The sequence below is a fragment of the Poecilia reticulata genome, chromosome 8, assembly GCF_904066995.2.
Source record: "Poecilia reticulata chromosome 8, P_reticulata-male-v2, whole genome shotgun sequence".
Lineage (NCBI taxonomy): Eukaryota > Metazoa > Chordata > Actinopteri > Cyprinodontiformes > Poeciliidae > Poecilia > Poecilia reticulata.
Genome location: NC_088837.1, coordinates 25,628,149 through 25,636,174, shown reverse-complemented (window position 1 = coordinate 25,636,174; position 8,026 = coordinate 25,628,149). Strand labels below are relative to the sequence as shown.

The 8,026-nt window shown below is 39.9% G+C and overlaps 1 long non-coding RNA gene across 1 annotated transcript; it reads left to right on the top strand.

Moving 5' to 3' along the window:
• Positions 1 to 3,348: 3,348 nt before the first annotated feature.
• On the top strand, positions 3,349 to 6,084 carry LOC145552692 (uncharacterized). The gene is made up of 2 exons (XR_014088822.1): positions 3,349 to 4,007; positions 5,840 to 6,084. It is a non-coding gene; the product is annotated as an uncharacterized LOC145552692 (long non-coding RNA).
• The last annotated feature ends 1,942 nt before the right edge of the window (positions 6,085 to 8,026 follow it).

Here is an 8,026-nt window from a genome sequence, read left to right as displayed (position 1 = left end):
GGTTAAATATTTCATATTTAACTGCCCTCCATGAGGCAACAGAGGAATCATAATTTATAATAAGGGAATCTAAAGTCAATGTTCAGTTTGGTGGCAGAAAGAACCAATACATTTATATTTAACCATTAAATTATTCTCACCTCACTTGAAATTGGTCATTTTTAAGTTATTTACTTTTAATTTTATAATTTTAAGATGATATTTCAATCTTTATTTATTTTCTGAAATGCCTGAAAATCTGATATTTACGTCTCTCACTGGATTCATGTGTTGTAACTTACAGGAGGATCTGCAGCTGACGAAAGCCGAAATGTCAGACTAATAAAAATGTTTTAATTAGAAGTTATCATGTTACGGCCTGCAGGGAAGATGGCTGACTCCACAGTTCAGTAGACACTATTAGGTCCTGCACAAGGAGGGTCAGAAACAGAAGGTCACAGAGTGTTATATTCATGAGGAAGTTGAGTGGAAGGAAAAACTGTTGCAGAAAAAAAAAAGAGTATGGTGTCTGAGGTTGAAGAATCATCACACACAGATGTCTGGAAAATGGTTTGTAACTGTCACAGTTTCTATTTCATTGCTTTGATTTTTTTCTTTGAAAACTTTAAGTTTGACCTGAACATTTTGAAACTGAAGAGTTACTGAGATAAAAACTAAAAGCAAAGGAAAACAACTTAGAGCTCAGGATGACAGAGAAGAGAAAAAGACAGGAGTCTTTTCTGGACGGCTCTGCTTCTCTAACCCTGTTATCGATCTAAACTGACATGACAAACCCAGGGATTAAAGATGGCGTTCCTCAGGGCTCCATTCCTGGGTCCCATCAGTTCATCCAAATCTTTCACCAAAATCTGCCGACATTTTCTCAGAGTGACCAGAATAAGGCGTTGCTGGATGTTCTCGTATCGTAACGAGCCGCTGTCCAGGTGAAATTCACAGTCCGCAGTCGTGTTTCTGCTCCCGAACTGCAGTTCACCTCTGAGTCTAAGGAAGATATGATGTGCATACCGTCATAAATCCTCTTAATATTGCAGGACAGCTCTGTTAAAACGACCCTGCAGTCAATGTCAGCGAGGGACGTTGAGGTTTCTCATCGACCGCGGCGGCCTCGTGTCAAACCCGCCCGCCGTCCCACCGCGGCTGTTTCTGCCTCATCGCTCTGTGGCGCCTAAGCTGCTGTCACTTCCACCATTTTGTATTCAGGTGGTGAATCCTAATGAGGAGCGTGGAGGTGACTCTGTAGCCGCCTCTGCTCTGCTGTCTGACCGCATCAATCCTCGCTTTGTCACCTGATCCTCGGCGGGATGGCCCCTTCTGGAAGGAGGGCAGTCGCTCCAGACCCACAGAAACATCCAATTTAATGTGGCAAAAAGATTTAAACCACTTTTCACAACAACAATAGAAAAAGAAAACAAAGTTTAAGAATGTTTTCAGCATTTCCAGCTGATTTAAAAAGAAGTGCATTTTTGTGCCATGTGGCTTTTGGCTACTTGCTTTTTCACACTCTGAAATTTAGTCTTAAATTAATTTGTGCTGAAATTATTATCCCATTCAATAAAGATATAAAGGCCACAATGTCAAATTTTGCTGGTCGATAAATTGCCCCAGAGGTTTTTGCGATAAACAATAATATTGTTGTTTTTGAATCATTTTGAAGTAATAAAATGGTAACAGCATGAAAACACATTCTCAAATATAAATAATGTGCAGTAGAAAAGGTTCTCGTCAGCAAGAAGAACAAAGTGGCATCAACCGTTTTCCAGTTCATTAAAAATCACCTGATTAATGTCAGTATGCAGAACAAACTGAACCTGAGTGAAAGTTCCTGGCTCAGGATCCCAGAAGAGCTTTTAAGAGAAAAATCGTCCTCACAGTGAAGCGACGGTCTCGTTTCTGCTGCGGTCGGCAGAATCACACATCCAGTGATTCCAAATCCAGCCGCTGACGTTCCTGGACAAAGTGGGAATCAGCTGCACCGTCTTTCCTCCAGGGGGTTGTGGTCAGCAGCTGCTGAAAGTAACTAAAAAAGTAACTTAGTTACTTTCCAAATCAGATAATCAGTAATCTAAGTTACTTTTTGAAGGAGTAAACCGATTGAAGTGACTTTTTCAAAGTGACTATGCCATCATTTCCTCATCATCTGGTTCATGGAGATGATGAGGAATGTTTGATACCTTTTAATCATAAATATAAATGCTGACATCATTGATATTCATGCAGCATCAGCATCAGCATCCATCTGTTTCCTTCCCTCTGCATCCATTCAGATCTGGATTCATCCACATGCTTGACTGACCTGCAGCTCATCCCCGTCTGCTTGTTCTTCCATCCAACACATCTGGACTTTCCAGACGTTCCCTAAGCAGCGAAATACAGAAGAATGTAGTTTTGTAAACATATAGAAATATTTTACAGGAATGTGGGAAAGCAGACATGTTTAGAGAGGGGTTTGATGCTGCTGTGGATTTGCATGTTTTCCCCCAAATAAAGCCGCATTCCACAGACTTTTTATTTATTTTTTCACAAGTTCAAATTCAATCTGTTGCTGCAGCTGTGAAATTTGTCAGGAGCACAAACGTGGCATTACAAGAGTAAAAGAACAAACATGCTTTCTGGGTTTTATTTTGGATAAAACTGGAATCATGCAGAGCGTTTCACGTTTCCGTCTAATGAAGCGATTTATCCTCCAGCAGCTGAAGTCGCCATGTTGAACATCTGTTCCTCTGGTTTCCTCGGTTAAGTCCTCGTTTCACAGATCCGTCATTAATTTCCTCCTTTCTTCCGTCTTCGCCGCCTTGTCCTTGGTCGAGGTCAGTCCTGCCGGAGTCCAAATTGATAGCAGGCTTTAGATGTCGTTTTTAATTAGTCTCCAGGTGCCGCGTTTCTCATCCGGCCCGTGTCGTCTCTCCACGCTGCGCTCCATTACTGCCGGCCTCGGCCTCCGGTTCCGCTGCCGCCCGGCCGGTCAGGCTGTGATGGACAAACCCGGAGAGGTTTTGATGAACTTATGGCTTTTGCTATGACTCGTTTATTAAATGTTGATGCTTTAATTCTCCTGTTTGGAGGAAACATGTCACCATGAATCCTAACAATGAGCTGATTTTTGGTTTCATGAAGTCAAACCAAGAAGTTTTTTTCAGCCAAGCTTTGTTTTAATCAATAAGTAGACCTGTTGCAAAAAGCAATAAATCAATTAATTGTAAAGCTCAATAATTTCCATTTGTATTGTTTTTGTTCTATTCTCTCTTTTGGTACCAAAAACTGGATGATAAAAGTCTTCAGTCTGGGGCTTCGGCCTCAACTGGACAGTTTTGTTTCCAGACTTCATAATTCTTTTTTTTTTGGGGGATATTTAAAATGTCTTTCAGTTCCAGTATTAAATATTAATTAGAACTTAAAGTGTATTGATCTTTGAAAAATGTGTTCTTGCAACTTGAAAATGATATCAAAGCAACATTATCATTTATCACAATAACGTCTGGGACAATTTCTTGTCCAGTAAAATGTGTTATTGTGACGGATCTAATGAGAAAACGACACAAACTCCATCACCAGCAGGGAAACGCTGCTGGAAAGACAAAATAAAACCTCAGGAAAAGAGAAATATCACTTTAATATCGCGTCCATTCAGCTCTCCACGCCGATCGGGCCTCTCGTTTGTCCCTTTGATTAACAGTGATGCCCCGGCCGTTCCAGTAATCGTCTGCAAGCTTCCCAAGGACCAGTAGATGTGTTTATTGCTGGTATTTACAGAGACATGACACAACATCCCTCCCCTTGAGTCCTGCCTCTGGATCCGGCCTTAGATTTACTCTCCTGTCGTTTCTATCGTACGAGCAGCGCTGCTGTCATTCCCGTGAGAGTTTGGTGCTTAAATCTCTGCTAATGCGTCCTGGCATGGTTTTTTTCTGTTTGTGGGCAGTGAGCGCTGGATGCTGGACGTCCTCTGGATCTGCTCCGTTTGGTTAGGATGGATCCTGGATGGAGCCATGAAAGCAAGAAGCTGAAAGGTTGGATGGTTGGAGGGAAATGTGGAAACACTGAACCCAGCGGATAATCCACACGCAGCCGCTGGATATGTGGGAAAACAAATACAGTTTTATGCATTTTGGCTTTTCATCCAATGAGAATTATTTATAAAAACTGCAACCCAGGTGGAAATTTGATAAAACTCTGTATTTGTGCATAAGAAACCAGAATTTCTTTAGTTCTGTACATCACAACAAATATTGCACCAATATATCCATGTGTTGACAGGATTCCCATCAATATCATCTTATATTTTTATAACTTTGTGCTCCTTAAAATATCTATCCACACAAATAACCTCCTTGATTCCTAACAGGAAGTTGTGCTTGTTTTGAAGTAACCTGATTGGCTGACAGAGGTTTATAATTCACAGCAATTTAACAGAAATACAGAAAAGATATAACTTGCTGTAAAAGCTACTTAATCTGCACCATAATCTTCCTCCTCGTTAAAAAGACAACAAAATGTTTCAATCCGTATCTGAAGCAAAAAATGATCCAGGTTAGTTTTTTTTTATCCATATAACTGATTAAAAAAATGCAGATGTGATTCACTGCAGGCAGCGAATCGTCCGGTTTCTGCTGTAATTTCACTTCCTCTCTGATATTTCAGCCTGTTTGTCTCCCTCCGACTGTGAGCAGAATATTAATCCAGGTCATCAGGCTCCCAATCTGATGGCCACACTGTAAATCCACCGGAGGACAGAGGTCGTTAGCGCTGCTCGTTACGCCTCTAAGTGACCAGAGTGGTTTGGAAATAACACTGACTACTTTACCGTTTACCGTTTAGCTTCAGGGCAGCGAGGGAAACCCAGCAGAGATGAGAAAAACTTTAAGAAACCAGAACTAGTGGAACCAACAAACCGCACAGAAGCTCAGCCTGAAATCAGCCTGTGATGCTAAATGGGATTCATTACGTCCAAGTTATTATCAGCTGCATCAACCCTAATGACATGAATGTACGTTTGGACCGCACTCAGTGCAGTAATTATGGGATATTTGCGTCGGTGGTTGTTGGGGAAGAAGAGATTACAGCTGGAGACTGAAATATGTCGTCAAGCTGCATCTTTCAGCTCAGACATGATCCTGACGACGAACCTGGAGTCTGCAGCTGGAAAAGATGAAAAAACTTTACCTGGATGATAAAATGTCCAGGTAAAGCAACAATATTACTATTCTGAGACAATTTTCAGCTAATTTAATAATGATAATGGCTTATTAAAGACAGCACACCCAATTAAAGTTAAAATAAAACCCTTACATTTCTAAAAACATTTAGCACCGGAACTGGAAAACATTGTAATAATAATTAAAATGGATTAAGAAGACTTGATAACCAAAATAGCATTTATCATTCAGCACTGACTGGGAAAACAGGCTAAAGTGGCAGGAAGGGCAAACTAGCTACTTTTTCTGGGTGTCAAAAGTTTACGTTTCAAAAATGAAGTTTTTTTCAGTTTAGTGGAGCATCTTTAACGATTGCTGTCCAAATGATTTTAATTTAATTAACTGATTGCTTGTTGCCACATGCTGTTAAAATGACTGAACACAGAGGCATCCCTGAAATCTGTAACTGTTGAATCTGATGTGATGAAGTTTTTATATCCCCAGACCCTGAAGCCACACTGGAAGAGAGAACTGCTGTTTGCACAGAAAATGTGTTTTTGATTTGATGAAGCTTCCTGCAGATCAAACAGCAACTGATGCAAGAGTCGGTCTAAATAACAATCCAACTTGTTTTTCCCCCTTCTTCATGCGTTTTGGGATTTGTTTCTGGCCAGAGCGACTCTGCAGCTCCTTTGGTTTCCTTTCAGTCGGAGTGAAACGGCGCCTGGTGCTTTGGGAGGAAAGACGGAGCGAGCCGGACGGAGCGGAGAGCGGACAGACGGCAGCTCCGTCCTGCCTGCTGTCTACTGGGAGGCCTGATGCTAATTATGTAGGAGGAAGAAGATTGTTTGAGCCATAAGGAAGGAGCCGTTTGTTAACCCGGAGGCCGGACTGCACAGTGGGAATTTATCTTGCATAAAAAGTCCTTCAATTAAAACTGATTGTAGTCGTTCTTAGTTTTCACGTCTGTTTAATCGAGCTTCCAAAGATTCAACCTGCAGGACGATGTTTCATCCTGGCGGAGTTGGATTCTGGGAGAGAAGCCATGAAAAGTCACTGCTGAAGAAGCTGGATGTATTCATGCATATTAATGCTGGAAAATTTAGTGGAAGGAAAAAGTGTGGTAGAAAAAGGAGCAGAAGTAAGATGGAAATTCACAATGAGCGGATTTAAAGCTTCAGAATCCACCACATTTGGCCAGACCTGTCGCAAAGAGCAACGCATCAATTAATCACATGATAAAACAAAGTGAATCATTTCCATTTGTATGATTTATAGTTTTCATCTTTCTACCTAAAACTGGATGATAAAAATCTCCAGCCTGGTGTTTTGGTCTCAATTAGCTCTCTCTCTTTTTTAAGGACAATTTTCTTTACATTTTGTTTGTAATTCATTTTATTTGTTGTTTCTGTTGATATGTTTCTTTATTTTTGATATTTAAAATGTTAGCAAGGGTTAAATGTTCATTAAATGTTCTTGCTTTATTATATTAGTACCATCATGTTACTTGGAGATAAAAATATTATTATATCGCAATAATGTTTGGTACAATTTATCATTCAGCAACATGTGTCAGATAGTCAGATTTTAAATTTGAAAACTTGGAGCTTGTTCATGAATCGTTGTCTGGCTTTTCGTCTTGGAGGAGCCATTGATCCTCCATTGATGCTTCTGGGAAAGTTTACAGAGTGAAGACATGAAACTGAAATGAGTCTTCGGCTCAGAGGCAGAGCGACTCGTTTTCAGATCATATTTCTTCTCTCCCCTTTTGCTTCTCTTATTTACCGCGAAGCATAAAGCGACAGAAAAATGTGTTTTTCATGAGAGCTCTGAGTCACTTTTATGGCCTGCTAGTTTAGCCATTAGTTTTTTCACTCTTACGTTTGCTTTCTCCCCTCATGGCTGCACCGGTTTATCTCCAGATATTTTTTCATTCCTGAAATTAAACTGGATCAATTTTGTTGTTTGTTCATCCCTGTTTGTCAGCAGTAAAACTTTCTGCCTGTCCGTTCACTCCGTCTCATCCTACAGAGCAATTTATATCAACACGGCTTCGTCGTCGCCACGAAACGAAAAGTCATCTTAGTTCAATTACTTTGTTTTTTCTTTTATGCTTTATTTAATCCCAGTAGTTTGATCAAGAGAGGCTGAAGACTGAAGCTCTCGAGTCGATGATGCTGGATTCCAGAAATGTCACAAAGACAAAGGTCAGTCCTTGTTTCCAGCTCAGGTAATTGGGTGTAGAAGAAGAATTTAGTTAAGACTCTTTCTAATGAGCTTTTCCTTCTGCTTCATAGGAAAAACTTTGATTTGTGGAGGAACTGTGTTTGTTAAAGCAGTTTGAAATAAAACTGTTTTCTAGATGTGCACAATATCTGGAACATATTTACGATGATTTTGCTGAATATTGATCAACATTTTCCTCTCATTTTTTTGCTTTTCTCATCTCAGCCAGTAAATATGGGTGAGCATTGAGCCCAAACACATTATCCACATGCAGGATGTGAATCCACAACACGTGAAATATAACTTGCACCCAATATTGGACCCAAACACCCATTTGAATTGTCCTACTGCGTGCTCTGATATCGGTACACTGCAAAAACACAGAATCCTACCGACTATTTATGTCTATTTTCTAGTGCAAATATTTTAATAAACTTGAAGTAAGACTAAACTAACTTACCAGCAAGCTTGTTTTAAATCAATAATTCCTTAATAATGGTGAAAAGCTTCTAGTTCAACTGGCAGATTATTCAGATTATAACAAGAAAAATGTCTTAGTTTTCTAAGACATTCATAGCAGTCAGGGAATAACGAGCTACATTTACTTAATTACATTTAACTTTTTTGACAAACATACTTATTGGAGTATTTTTACTACTTGAGTAATT